Here is a 15,202-nt window from a genome sequence, read left to right as displayed (position 1 = left end):
CCTTTACAGCATGGCTGTGCTGTGGGCTGAGTCGCAGAGCCAGGCTAACTCTCTAATTGTGACACACAGCCATCGAGCTGGAGAAGAACATCACCAAACTTCTCACTGATTGTTCTATGCACCACGACCCCAACCTGATGATGGGTGACAGGTGCCTGTCCACTCCCACTCCCGGGGGGTGAACCCCATCCCCTGAGGCGGTTCCACCCAAAGGTTGTGCAGGGCCAATGGACCGGGAGGTCCCAGGTTGGGCACCAGACATGCTGGTGCCTTGGCCAGCTAAGGTGGGACAGCGTGCTATAGTGTTTAGATTTCATCATCATTTGTGGGTTAGTAATAGTCAACACATTCCAGGGTTAGGTGTAACAGCATGCATAGATATTCCCCTTAACCCAGACACCAGGTACAGAACAGTTGCATAGCAAACAGAACACATGCATATATGGGACCACAGTGGTAATAAAAACAGCATGCAGGTACATTGATGGCACCATGCTTTTTTTGTTTGTTTGTTTTTTTTTAAAGGTTATTCAATGTTTTACTACATAGATTACTAGAGGTTGACCTTTAGTGATTCCATGTAGTAAGATTTCGATAACATGATATAGATGCATATTATGTAGCACAGTGTGGGTGACAGTGACCAGTGATACTTTATTATTAAGAGAAACTGCAACACTCACAGTTCCCTTCAATACCAAAGTGAACAGTATCAGTACAAGTTATAATGGCCTGTATTTCTCAGCACAGTGTTCGTATCCAACATACCTATGGGAGCAATGTTTGTTAGCACCACCTGACTGTTGCCACACAAATTCCAGATTACACATTAGTATTATGCACATACATCTCACTCTGTTACTGCATATACTCTGGTCACAGCTTTACGGCATGGGAGTGTAGATAGGACATACTTGAAATACTACTTTCCTAATAGTTTCGGGGGTTTCTAAAGTGGCAGGTGTGTTCTCATAGATGTTCGACAATCACTTGCATTCCCTGTTTGCTAGCTGAACATCTAGAATCATCCCACAGACTTATCAGGGGGAAAGGGGACAGGCAGCAGATATGGGCCCATATACTGGACATTCTGGCCTCATCTGTACAGTTGTGGGCTATGTTTCTGTATGCAGCCTAATTCCACTCACATGATTCAAACCATGGCTGTGTCTGCTGCAATCTAAACACTGTCCATCACAGTTGTGTCTGCTCTATAGATATTGCTGTATATCGCCTATCTGCTTTCTGTCTTATTAATAACCTGTGCTTTTGCATTCTGACCTTGTATAACAACACTCTTATACAGATTTCATACACAGTTATATGTTGTAGGACAGTGTGGGTGACAGTGATGTGTAATACCTCATTATTCAAAGAAACTGCATATCATTCTTCTATTTCGGGGCACAGTGTTGGTATCTGACAGACCTGTGGGAGGAATGTTTATTAGCACTACCTGAATGTTCCCACACACAGTACCAGGTTCCACATTACTATTATGCACATACATCTCATGATGTTACTGTACACGCTCTGACTACAGCTTAACAAGTTGGGGTGTAAATGGGACATATGTGGATTCTTAGTCACATAAGGCATCGGGGAGTTGCTAGTGTGCCAGGTTTGTTGTCATAAATGTGTGTCAATCAGTTGTATGTCCTGTTTGCTGCCTATATGTCTGGGGTCATCCCACTGATTTCCCAGGGGGACAGGTTGATAGGCAATAGATATGTGCCACTTTAATAGACATTCTGGACATATCTGTACAGTTGTGGGGTATGATTCTGTATGCAGACTACTATCACTGGCAGGATTCGAACCATGGCTGTGTGTGCTAAAATAACAACAGTTCACATCTCAGTTGCATGTGCTATTCAGTTTTTGTTGTTTGCATTTTCCCAGTTTACTGTCTATGTGTCTCTCAGTTGTACTAAATGGCCTCAGGGGATTACACCTGTCATATGTAGGCATTCCTACACATTCAGTTTATGGTGCACAGTGTGGGTAACAGTGCTTAATACAACAGTACTATTACGTGATTGCAAATCTACATTACCATATAATACCAGAGTATACACATGCAGTCCAGCAGTTAGACCTGTTTTGTCAGGATATTACACTTTTATTCCCATACAAACCACATGTGACTCTTCCTGCCATATTCTCTAGTATATGCAGTACTCACCTTGAACAATACAGGTGTTATACATGCAATTGATTTACTACTACTTTTAGTTTTATTTCCTATGACAGTAAATGCATGAGTATTACTGACCTGCCTCATGTCGCAACCTCACCAGGTGACAGATGTGGGCCTCCTGGTTTGTGGCCCACTCCATTGCAGCTGTGGGGGACATAAGAGGAATATTTAGCCATATCTATCCATGATATACCTGAGCTGGCAATTATTACACACATATTGGGGTGATACACATGGCTGGAACATCTCCTGATGCTCTAGCCTCTTGCAGCCACTCCTCCAAGAGGTCCCCCTTATGCCACTTCAGGTCGGCATAGTGGTGCCTGACCTGCTCTCGAGTTTGGGTATGCCAGCGGCACTGGTGAGCTCACGTGCGAGATGGTCGCAGGCCTCCATCTTATATTGGGAGCCCTGGTACTGGCCCTGCAGCTGTCTCTGAGCATGGTCTTTAACTAGGAGTTCTGCCATGATCTTGGACTCCTGGATGCACCAGTGCTGCGCCTGTAAGCACACCTTCTACCCTTACTGCCATAGTGCCTGCAAGGGGAAGCAACAACCAGTTATGAGATGTATTCCTGCCTTTTGGGTTTAAGTAGGGACAATTTCCCGCACTTTTCCGTGATTGGCCAGTTTTGAAAAGGCTATGCTGTGGGCAAACCTGCTTGCCTAGGGTTGGCATTGTTTAAAGGGGTATACCACTTAGCACAATGCATTAGCTTGTCTACAAATTGCTCACACCTCCTAAGCTGGCCTGTGCAATGCTTAGAGTTGCTTACATTAGACTTTCATTATAATGCCTTTTTGGCATTGAGTTATTAATCATTACACCTTATATGTATGCCTGGTATCCATAATTAATGTGTACGTACACTCTGTGGGGTCCATGTGTTTTATTGGGGGCTTCAACACTCTATTACCATTACACCTCACTTCTGGGCTTACTGCTGTATTCCAGTTCACATATTTATGTTATGTAGTGCGTTATGGCACATATGACTGTATACTGATGCCTTTCACATGTTCAGTTTGGTTATACTATGGTGAGGACTTGTTTGCTACTACCTCATTCTTCTGTACTTCTGTGATAGCTTGGTGGATAACTACTGGGACTATGGTGTATAGGGTCCTGGGTTCGAGACCTGCATGGGTGTTTAAGTTGTTGATGGGCAGAACAAGGGCCATTGGATACAGAGATTAAGGCACTTTTGAGCAGTTGTAAGTGGGTTTGCGTGACGGTAAGCACTGCTAACCTGCCATTATATCTGCTTACAGAGAGTTAGCTTTAGAATTGCTTAGCCAGTGTAGGCATTGCTTATTGCCACACAAACATCCTTAAGGCCACTTATTAGTCCTTAAATATGCTTAATACTGCTTATCTGTGCTTAAACCTGCTTACTAGTGCCTTATTCATTATGACACTGACACCTCGCATGTGCATTTATTGCAGTACTCCATTTCATAAATATATGTTATTTAGTGGGTTATGCAACAAAATTATTGGTCATAACATGCTTTGTCATGTAAAATGGAATGTGCTGCAGTGGGACTCAAATTGGGAATGCCCGCTCATAAGACAAATGCTCTGCCCACTACACTATTGCTATGTTGCTTCATTTCCATATATCTTCCTTGTTATCCTCTTCAGCCTTTTAAGCTGCTTTAACTGTAGCTAAGTGATGGGCACACTCGCGTACCTACGGTTAGCTATAATCAGATTAAAAAAAATAGGGTTTCTTCATTTTATTTATGCATTCTATTGCTGTTATACTCAAGGGGGACTGTTGGTGGGGATATGCGGTCACCTGTAAGCAGTCTCACTCATTGCATACCCCTTTCTGCTGTTCTACATTGCGGGGGCATGTATATTCTGAGAGCTCTGCTTTCAGACACACCCCCTGCACTCTTACACGCTCTGTGTAAGCCTAGGAGCTCGGGCAGTGCGCCTCATTAATATGCATGGCGTGCTGCCATCCTGCTCCTACACATTTGCTTCTATGCAGGACTAAGCTAGTCCTGCATGGAAGATTAGTAAATCCGGGGAATGTGTTAATACTCTGGATTGTCTTGGTGAGGAACCTCTGTGGGTGTTCCAAATCCTGCATAAGCCTGGTCAGATACCTGCTGAAGGAAGCACTGCATTCAATGATGGGTCTGATAAGGGCTGAATAAAGTGGTACTATAACTTCCTTGGACCTGAATGTCATTCCCTTATGGATAAGTTGGGTAGCATAGATTATTTTTCTTACTACCATGGTTAAGTGTCAGTCAAAGGTCAAATTACTATCTACATATGTTCCCAGATCACTAACTACTGGGTCAACTCTCAGGCGTGACTTACCAATGGAGTAATTAACATGGGTAGACTTTTTCCCAAAAAAGACACTATAATGTACTTCTTGATATTGACTTTTAATCTGTGGCTTTGGCACCAATCATCTGTCTATAACAGACCAACTTGCAGGATGTTAGTGTTATGGGGGATTCCATGACAGCTCCAAATTTGCAGTTGTCTGCAAACTTGGTGAGCCAGACACCCTGGACATTAGCCATGACCTCCAAGAAGTAGATGCCAAACAGGAGTAGGCTCAGCACTATGCCATGAGGTACTCCACAGGTAACCAGTCTCTTGGTGGAGATGGTCTTACCAGTCCTGACTTCTCCAGGGCTACCTGTGAGCCAGCTGCCAACCCAACCAGTTATGTAGGGATTTATGCCTAGTTTGGTGAGTTTTTAACAATAGCTGAGTGGGGTATTGTATTGAATGCCTTAGCCATGTCTGCGTAGGCACTATGCACTGTTTTCTCCTCATCCATTGCTTAGTGACCCTCTCAAAGAAGTGTACCAAGTTAAGTCGGCATGATCTTCCTTTGACGAAACCAAACTGGGATGGATCTAATGTCTGCTGGCTGCTGATGTCTTTGCTGATCATTTCCATGATAATTCGTTCCATGGATTTTCATATGCATAATAGACTAGTCAGACTAATGGTTCTGCAGTTTCCTGGGTCAATTGATGGTCCACCCTTGTGGAGAGGGATAACCATTGTAGTTCTCCATGTACGTGGTACATAACCTGTTTTGAGGCTGTAGCTGAAAAGTGACTCAAGTGGTCCTGAATGGTCATCTCACAAACTATTTAGTGTGTAACCCATTATGTTACCTGGGCCCATTGAGGCTGTGTGAGTGCTACCATGACCTGCTCCCTGCTAATCTCTGGGGGTTATGTTTGTAAGGATTTCACTGGGGCAGGCAGAGGTGGATCCAGTACTAGGTGACCTAGGTAGCTGCCTAGGGCCCATGTTGGCTTGGAAGGGCTAATAAAAAAGAAAATCTTCTGTAAATAAAATAATTTGGAAGAGTTTATGAACACAGGAGGTCTTTAGGACCTCACAGAAGACTTCTGTAAAGAACAGCAAGCCCCAGAATCTTCCATGTTTGATTTGCAGCTGCCATGAAAAAGTGAGCGCATGTGTGAAATGCCCCACTTAGGGAGCTATCTAGTTAAGTGACCTTGCTCAGAGTCAAACCCTGACCCTTGATTGTAGGAAAGCAGGTACCTTAAACCTCCACACCAACTACCAGATCGCCTTTAATTTATTGTTTTGTTTGTTTTTGTAAATCACTTAAGATAACTGTCAATGTCAGTCATAGCGATTCGTAATTGTGCTATTTAGTGTCAGTGCAGCAACAGGTAGTAAACCTGCCTTTGCTGCAAAAAGTTGTGGTTTCTCTTCCCACAGGTAGATTGATTGATGACACTACTGTGTAGGGTGGGTGTGACATATTTTGGATGAGATATCTAACAACTATGAACCTGTTGTCGGATTGCCAGACATTCTCTATTGCATATCACCAGCACAACATTTTTTAAAATGTAACATAGGCAATTTATTCTTCAATGGCAGCAAGCTCTGAATATTTAGATGAAGCATTGAAATGCAAACTTGTTTGACAGCAGCAACTGCTTATTTAGTTACAGAGCTCTTTTGATGTGGAATTATCCAGATGACTTTTAATTCTGCAGAGATTGTGCATATTGACTGTTATTGATGGATTATAGTAACAACAGTGTGAGTGGGCTTTCATGATTGAAGTGTTCGAAAATGGGTAGCCTTGTTATTATTGGTTCATATGTTTTGTTTCACTACTTAATGGAAAAATGTTCAAAACTACAAATTTAAACTCCCTCTAGCGAGTGGTGCTCTATTAAAGAAAGACTATAATGTAATACAATCAGGAAAGTGAATTAAAGAACACATACATTTATGTATGGTCCTAAAAATGTGTGCAGGGGACAATGGTTTGAAAACAGCCCAAAGGGACACTTAATCCACCACCGGCCAAATGTGTTTTCTATGAATATGGGTTTCAATATAGTTTTGTTGAATTTGAGTTTTAAGGGTACAGAAGTTTACAGCTGCTCAAGCTAAGTTTTTCATTGTGAAGCAACATTGTTTTGCTTAGCAAATGGCTGGCAGCGTTTCTGACATAAGATTTGAAATAAAAGTTTTAAATTAAACCAAATATCTGTAATCATTGTGGAACTAAAGAAGACAATAGTATGTACAATGACAGGTTTGAACAGTGTTTTTTGGTAACTGCGGCAACAGAGGCAACTAATGGGACTCTGTAATGGTGCTGAGCTGGGGTGCTGGGGCCAGGGATGTGGGAGGCCCTGATCCATTACGCTGCCTATGGCCCTGTTTGGCCATGATCTGAGTCTGGGGGAAAGTAGGGGGTGTTGGGGAGGTGAAGTTAGAGCTAAATTTGTCAGCCAGCAGATTTGCTATGTCACTCTGCTTGGTGAAGGTGGTACCATTTACCACTGGTGGAGCAGACCTCTGTGTGTTACCTTTAAGGCTTCAGACATAGAAGGCCTTGTTGATGTCTTTAAGCTGAAAGGCCATCTTGACCTCATAATTGGTCTTGTTGCATTTAATTAGTACTCTTAGTTTCCTGATTAGTTTAATTAGTGAGCTCTTGTCATTATGAGAGTTGCTCTTTCTGGTTTTAGCTATGACTTTTTTCCATTTGTTATATACCATATTAAGGTTAGGACTGCACCAGTGTGGTCTGTTTTTGGGGTTTCTTTGGCTTTACTTCTGGGAGGTCCATCAGTCTCCATGGAGCCATTTACATGGCTGTACAGGGTTTCTGTGAATAATTCTGCATCAACAGCTGTGAACTCATGGTTCGGAGGGGCATTGAATTTTGACAAAATATCAATTAAAATGATACAGTTAGCTTTAGAATAGTTCCTAACTGTTGCAGTTTTTTTCCTTTCCAAGCTGATTTTTATTTAAAAGAGACAGTTCTGTGATCTTACTTTAGCAGTGAGAACATGACACAAGGGGGTGCAAGTGCAGTGCTCCCCATATTGGTGGCTATTACATCCAGTATGTTTGAACCTCTGGTTGGAGTAGCAATAGAAAAGAACTGAAATCTAACTCCTGAGCCCTCTAGCCAATAAACAATGACACTTTGAGCTCTTCTGGAGTGCTTCCCAACTCAGAAAGAAACAACTTCTGTAACAAGATGGATGATCTGGTCCGAAAAAACACAGCAAAAAGGAACCCTCAGTTACAATGCACCAGCAAAACAACTTATTTCCTGGCTAGAGCACCCTACAGCAAGACAATTTTAATGCAAACAGTTTAGAAAGCAGCACTTAGAGAAGACAGGCATATTTTCACCAAAACAACTTTAAATGCAATCAAAACTGCAAATGCAGGAAATCAAATACAGTAACTTATATTTGCCTACATGGGATTGAATACCATGGAAACACTTTATGATCACAGGTGAGGACACCAAGTAAACTGGAAGTAAACTGGAAAGAATGGAACAAAATTCAGAATATTACAGTGTGCAGGAGCCAAGTGAGGTGATATGAAACAGAAGCTAACACAAGCTTTAAGAGTCTAAATAGAAGGCCTTCCCAGTTTGATCTTCAGTGCCTAGTAGAATGAGCACATGAGATAAGATGAGGAGGAGCTTCTGAAGGTAAATGTAGAGTTGGGGTGGGCAATTCAAATGCCACCAAGTTCAAGATGCACAACAAGAAATTGATGTGAAAAAAAACTTCAGGCCTACAGAGTTCTCAAAACAGGAGATCAAAGCAAGGGTGTAGCTGGGCATACTCACTGGACTCACATGAGTACATCTATTTTCTAAGAATATCTTAAAAACTATGGATCAAGCAGCACAGAATGCTTAGAACTATGTAAATTAGTGTTTATTATATAATGCTATACAAATAATTTTTGCATAATAAGAATTTGCTTCCAAAATCATGGTTATAATTAGCAACAACTGAAAATAGTGTATCATTTTCTGAAGTGTATTGAGACAGCATTTTGAGGGCTGATTACATTGTTTTAAATGATAGGAGGCTGGCGAGGGCAGCATAATGAGGTTGGAGTACAAAATATACATTTCTGGCTACATCCCCGAATCAAACTAAATTGTAAAAACAGAACAGATACTGCAGAAAGCAGGTCTAAATGGCTAAAAAGATAAATGCAGACACAAAGAAAAAAAGAAAAGAAAATTAATTCCCTTTCTTATTTTCTGTTTTAAAACTCCAGCCAGGAGCCAAGTTAATTGTTTGCTTGCAAATGTAACCCACGCCTTAGTGAAAGACCACACCAGGCTACAGAGCTATGAATCCCACTCAAAGAAGTAAAACAGCCAATGATAAAGCAGGGAAATGTGAAGCTCAAGTGCTAAAAGTTTTTCCCTGAATCAACAGTATATCAAGCTCTTGCACAGATGCACACAATCTCAGTCAACTCCAAAACTTCAAATCTATAGATTCACAAAACATGGAATCAAAGCTGTATCCAAATTGCAAGAACAGAACAGACACTGCAGAAAGCAGGTCTAAATGGCTAAAAAAATAAGTGCAAACACATAAATAAAATAAAATTACTTCCCTTGATTATTTTCTACTTTTAAAATTCCAGTAGGGAGCCAGATATTGGTTTGCCTGCAAATGTAGCCCAAGTCCTATTGGGCCCTGGTTCAGTTCTGACCCCAGTCAGTGTCTGACGTGTGAATATACTCCATCTGCATGTTCTTTCTATTATTATTATTATTATTATTATTATTATTATTATTATTTTGTTCTTGTTGTTATACCTGGTTACTTTGGTTTCTTAATACCATGATAAAACAGTACTTTGATGGGTTACTCTATAGTGACAGTAAATATTGGATTTATAATTGTTCTTTTGGGCTAGATCATGGCTGAAAAGAGGCTTGAAAGAAACAGTTCAATTAAAACACCTTACGGTAAAATTAATGTACTGAAAATGAAATAAAGTTTAGAAGATACGAACAGCACTTTGTCTCTTATGAAAGAAACATTCATAAGGTAAGATTTTGTATGTGACACATTTAGCTGAATTACTTAGTCATCTAGATTTTGAAGATCTACATTATAAGACCAGTTCACATCTACATAGACTGATTCACAAATACAAGTTACTGCAGAGGCAGGACACATTTATTTCCACTGTGACCTATCTGCAAAAGAGCAGGAAGATTGGCTGACTATTGCTAACAGGTTCAACGCCTTTGTTTTTTTAGATAAAGCTATACTGATAGGCTATTGGAGTACAAGTTAAGAGTTCTGCTTCAGGAGACTGACAAATCAAAAGACTGGATCTCAAAATACTGAAAGACCAAAAGACTGAATTCCCAAAATACTGAAAACACACAATACGGAAAATATGTTTATTGCAGGGGGCAAGCTCCGCTGCACCCCTCATGTGGGGTGCTGCACCCCCAGACTCCCTGCTAATTATATATACCAACTCCAAATTCGCACAACAGTGGAGAAGGGGCAAATTCCATCTTACAGTATTTTGAACATTCTTCCTTCTTACATTTAAGTTCCCTAGCTACACAGATACTTTTTTATAGTAAAACACTTCTGAAACCAACAAACTTATAAAAAATAATGAACAGATGGCAAGAGACAGTCAAACTCATAATTTTAATAGCAAAAAGTTCAGGTTTTTCATCAGAGTAATTTCCAACTTCTTCAGAACACAGCACAACATAATTAATTAACTTAAATAGCCTCCCAAACAGTCACATGATCCTAAAAACACACCCACTTCCATTCCACACTATTAACATCAAAAGACATGAACTGACTTGTTATAATCAAATATAAATTTGCACATAAAAAGTACTTTATAAAAAATACTTTATAAAAAACTAGTTACTGACCAAATCTACTTGAACTTTTTGATAACAAATGTTGCATGAAACACAATATAAAAAATCTTCGTTAAGACTGAATAATAGTTAAATATCAGCTAAACATAAGTAGCCAAGTTTTTACGGACATTTATATGCTTCTTAAACATATTAAAGATGTTTAGGCTAGGAACAATTCTGCTTTTAATCTAAGGACACTACTGATGGATATTGCATTGTCAGGCCAGGGGGTTCTGCAGCATTGCTCCTGAGCTGCCACATCAACTCTTTATTGTCCAACAATAGTTCATGTGGACCACCCCTTTGGTCAAATAAAATATTTTCTATGCATGTGAATTTAAACTGGTGAGTTGTATTCTTAATTATATGCTTTGCCGAAGCGTTCCTATCATCTTTTCTTTGTATGCCATACTGATGTTGATACACTCTTTTCTTAAATTTGTTCTTAGTCTTACCTAAATAAACGAATGTACATTGTTGACATGTGGCCAAATATATAACATTGGTACTAAGACAATTCAACCTTTGATACATAAGTACATGTTGGCTCTCCCATTGGGCCGAGACTATATTGGCAAAGGTGGCAGCACAAATAGCACCCATTGCCACTCCTTTCTGTTTCCCAAATAGATGATTTTCAAATATAATAAAATTGTTGGACAAAATGACTTCCATAAGTGCAGTGATAGTTGATGCCTTCTCATGATCTATACTGGGGTGCCTACATAAAAACTCATAAAACATTTCAAGACCCTCACTGTGAGGAATAACAGAATAAAATTCACACACATCAATGGTGACAAAAAGTAAATCATCTGAATACAGTTGGTTTGAAACTTTTGATAAAAAATCTCATGAATCCCTGAGGATATACCCATAATCACTTAGAATGCCTTTGATGTTCACATCTACATATTTTGCCAAAGGTAAAGTTTTTGATGCTTTGGCATAAAAAATCGGCCTTAGTGGTGGGTCCCCTAAATTCTTATGTGTTTTGGGAATACCAAATATGGTGGGGTTCCTAGGGTGGGATACCTTTAAAAAGTTGTAATCACTGACAGAAATCTGGTCATTGCATATCAAATCTTCCAAGACTAGATCAGCTCTATGGTAGGCAATATTCATTTAATTTACTGAACTTTCTTGATAGGTATCAGTAAATAAAAGAGATAACATTTTGTTAATGTATTCATTAACATCCATCACCACTAGGCCCCCGCCCTTATCAGGTTTCATCACTCTGACCTGCTCATGTCTTTAATCTTAGATAGAAGACTACTTTTTATAGTGTAGATTTAGCCTTCTGAACACCATGAAGATGCAAATGAGGCCTGAACTCATTAAACTTTCTGAATACCAATTTTTCACTTTGTGTATCAGATGTAAACATAGTGTAGGCTCTACACAATTTTTAGGTGATAATGGCTTGTAACTGTGAATGATTAGTGTGAGTGATGGAAAACACAACAGCACTTAAAACACCCTTCACTGCAGTGGGTGTGTCAGTGAGGATACACTTGGAAAGCGTGCAACTAACTTCAGTGAGCTTTCAAATAAAGCACACCACATACTTCATAGTATCAAAGACCCACTTACACGAAACACAGATCATTGAGAAAAAAACAGTGAAATGGCACTTAATTGACTCCTCACATCATCAACAGTTTCCGAGGAAAAGAAGGCAGTTGGCCAATAGCCGTAAGTTTGTTCCTTTGTCCACTATGGTGCAATCTCAGAGTTGGTATATTTAGTTAGTGGGATGTGGGGGACAGCCCCCACATTGGGGGAGTGTGGAGGGTGAAACCCCCCACTTGTGTGGGTTCTTAATGTTTTGATGTGGTTCGTTTGTATTTTTGGCTGACTGCCTTCTTCCCTGGGTAACTTGTCAATGATGTGAGGAGTCGATGAAGTGCCATTTCACTGTTTTTGGCTCGATTATCTGTGTTTTGCGTAAGTGGATTTTTGATACTATGAAATAGACAAACACACACACACACACACACACATTATATATATATATATATATATATATATATATATATATATATATATATATATATATTTGTAATTGGACAAATCTCCTGCCTTTGATGAAAACCAGAGATGGTCTGCACCTGTCACCCCTGGGATACAGGTTACTGGCTAAGACTCTTGACACCCCTATAGTGCCTTTTTTAGGCAAAGTTCAAAGGACAAAACCATCACTGTAACAGGTACAAGCATGCAAAATCTGAAGGTAATGCTACTCAATGCTAGAAGTCTAAACCTCAAAATGCACTCTTTCGAGGCACTCCTAAAAATGTAGAACATCGATATATGTGCAGTAACTGAGACCTTTTTCAAGGCTCCAGAGAGCACACCTGTTATACCAAGCTACAACTCTTACTACACTTTTCGGCCACCAAACCAGGACCGAAACTCTAAAGGTGGAGGAGTGTCCATATTAACCAAGGATATTCACAACACCAGGCTAGTTGCCCAACACAATGCATCTGAAATTCTCCAGGTGCAACTAATACTAGGTAAGAATGCAATCCAAATTGTAGCTTGCTACAGATCCCCCACCATGCCCCAAGATTCTCACTACACCTTTCTAAACATGCTGGAAAATATTAAGATACAACAAAACACCCTAATACTTGGTGATTTCAACTACCCTACCTTTAAATGGGAAAACTACTCGTGTACTAACACCTTTGCCCAACAGTTCTTGGAATTCATAAACTTCAATGCCCTTGATCAACTAATCCTTAGTCCCACCAGGGGCTCCAGTATCCTAAACCTGGTCATTACCAACATGGGAAATCGATGCGCCACACCCATGGTCACCCCCTCATTGGTTAGGTCTGAACATAAGTTAATCACCCTTGACATCCACATCCCACCCCCACCCCCCAGTAAGGAAACCTCTATAAAAAACTTCTCCAAAGCCAACTTCATGCTACTCAAGTCAGAAGTGGCAAACTTCATGACACCCATGCAGACAGGAACCGAAAGTTCAACTGCTGAATCCTACACTAAGGCACTGTACAAGCACATCCACTTGTGCATGAATTGTGCCATCCCCAATAGAACCAAGATGCTCTCCTCCAAAAAAAGGAAGCCAATCTGGTGGTTCCTTGCCATAAAAAACATTACAACAAAAGGAAGAAACTGTTGTAGAAAAGAGGAAACTCCCAGGATGCAAAAAACTCTCTTACCAGCCTCAGTAAGAAGCTGAGATCCCTCATAACATCCTCCAAAGCTAGTTACAAAAATAAAATTGCCAAAGATTCCAAAGACAACCACAAGGCATTCTATAGCTATGTCAAGAATCTAAATGGCAATGCTCAGATCTGCTCTGAGCTGCACCAGAATGGCATTAAATATACTGATCCCAAAGATATTGCCAATATCCTGGCAGATCAATTCACTGCAAACTTCACCCCCCTTTCACCCCCTAAAGGGCCCATCTCAATACCGAAAGATTGCCAAATTCTGGTAATAACAGCCACACTGGTGAAAAATGCACTCTTCAAAGCTAAGAATACAGCATCCATGGGACCAGATGGCATCCCAGGCTGTGAACTACATTAACTACAAAATGAACTGGCACATCACCTAAGTGTCATGTTTAATCATAGCCTCACCTCAGGCTTCGTGCCCACTGAGTGGTGCACAGCTACAGTTATCCCACTTCACAAGGGTGGATCCACCTTGGATCCAGGAGCTACCGCCCCATCAGTCTGATGAGTCTGATCTGCAAGGCCATGGAAAGTATTATCATGGAACTTATAAACAAAGATATTGGCAACCTTCAAACACTGGCCCCCACCCAGTTTGGGTTCATGAAGGGCCGATATTTTCTCTTGAACCTGATTGACTTCTTTGAATCAGTCTCCAGAGCCATAAACAAGGGTAAGGTGGTCCACACAGCCTATCTGGACCTCACCAAGACTTTCAACACCATCCCCCTCTCTGGAATCATAGATAAACTTAGTAAGCTGGGCATTAATCCCTATGTCACTTGATGGGTTGCCAACTGGCTTACTGACAGAAGCCACACTGTAAAAGTAGCTGACTCCAAATCCAGCTCCAGACAAGTGACAAGTGGAGTATTTCAGGGTTCAGTCCTGGGACCACTCTTGTTTGGCATCTACTTCTCTGAAGTGCAGGCTAACACTAAGGGACTCTGGCTAACAAAGTTTGCAGATGGCTGCAAACTGGGAGCCATTATTGAATCCCCAAATGATGTGGATACTCTACAAAAGGGCCTTACAGAAACAGATGCTTGGTGCCAGAGCCATGTTCTCAAGCTCAATGCCAAGAAATGTATAGTTATCCCCTTTGGGTAAAAACATGTACCCATGAATTACCACATAGGTGGCACCACACTAAACACTGAAAGTGTAATAAGAGACTTAGGGACACAGGTGGACAGTGGTCTCACCTTCGATAACCACATCACCACAACAGTCAGGAAGTCATTCTATGTGGCACACCTCATCACTAAGGGCTTTTCATCCAGAAAAAAGGAGGTCATTGTCCCACTGTCCTCATCCCTTATTAGACCCACTATAGAATACAATGCCCTGTTTGGTATGTACCTCTCAAGACATCTGCAACAACTGGAAAGGCCACAGAAATACCTCACTAAAAGAATCACAGGCCTAAAGCAGATGCCCTATGCTGATCATCTAAAAAAACTCCACCTATACTCTGTCACATATCGTCTACTCAGAGGCAATCTCTGCTTAACATACATGCCATGTCAAACCCAGAGCTGTTGGATATG

Source organism: Protopterus annectens, chromosome 2.part0, assembly GCF_019279795.1.
Source record: "Protopterus annectens isolate FY-2018-M chromosome 2.part0, PAN1.0, whole genome shotgun sequence".
Taxonomy (NCBI): domain Eukaryota; kingdom Metazoa; phylum Chordata; order Ceratodontiformes; family Protopteridae; genus Protopterus; species Protopterus annectens.
Note: the sequence above shows the minus strand (reverse complement) of the source record.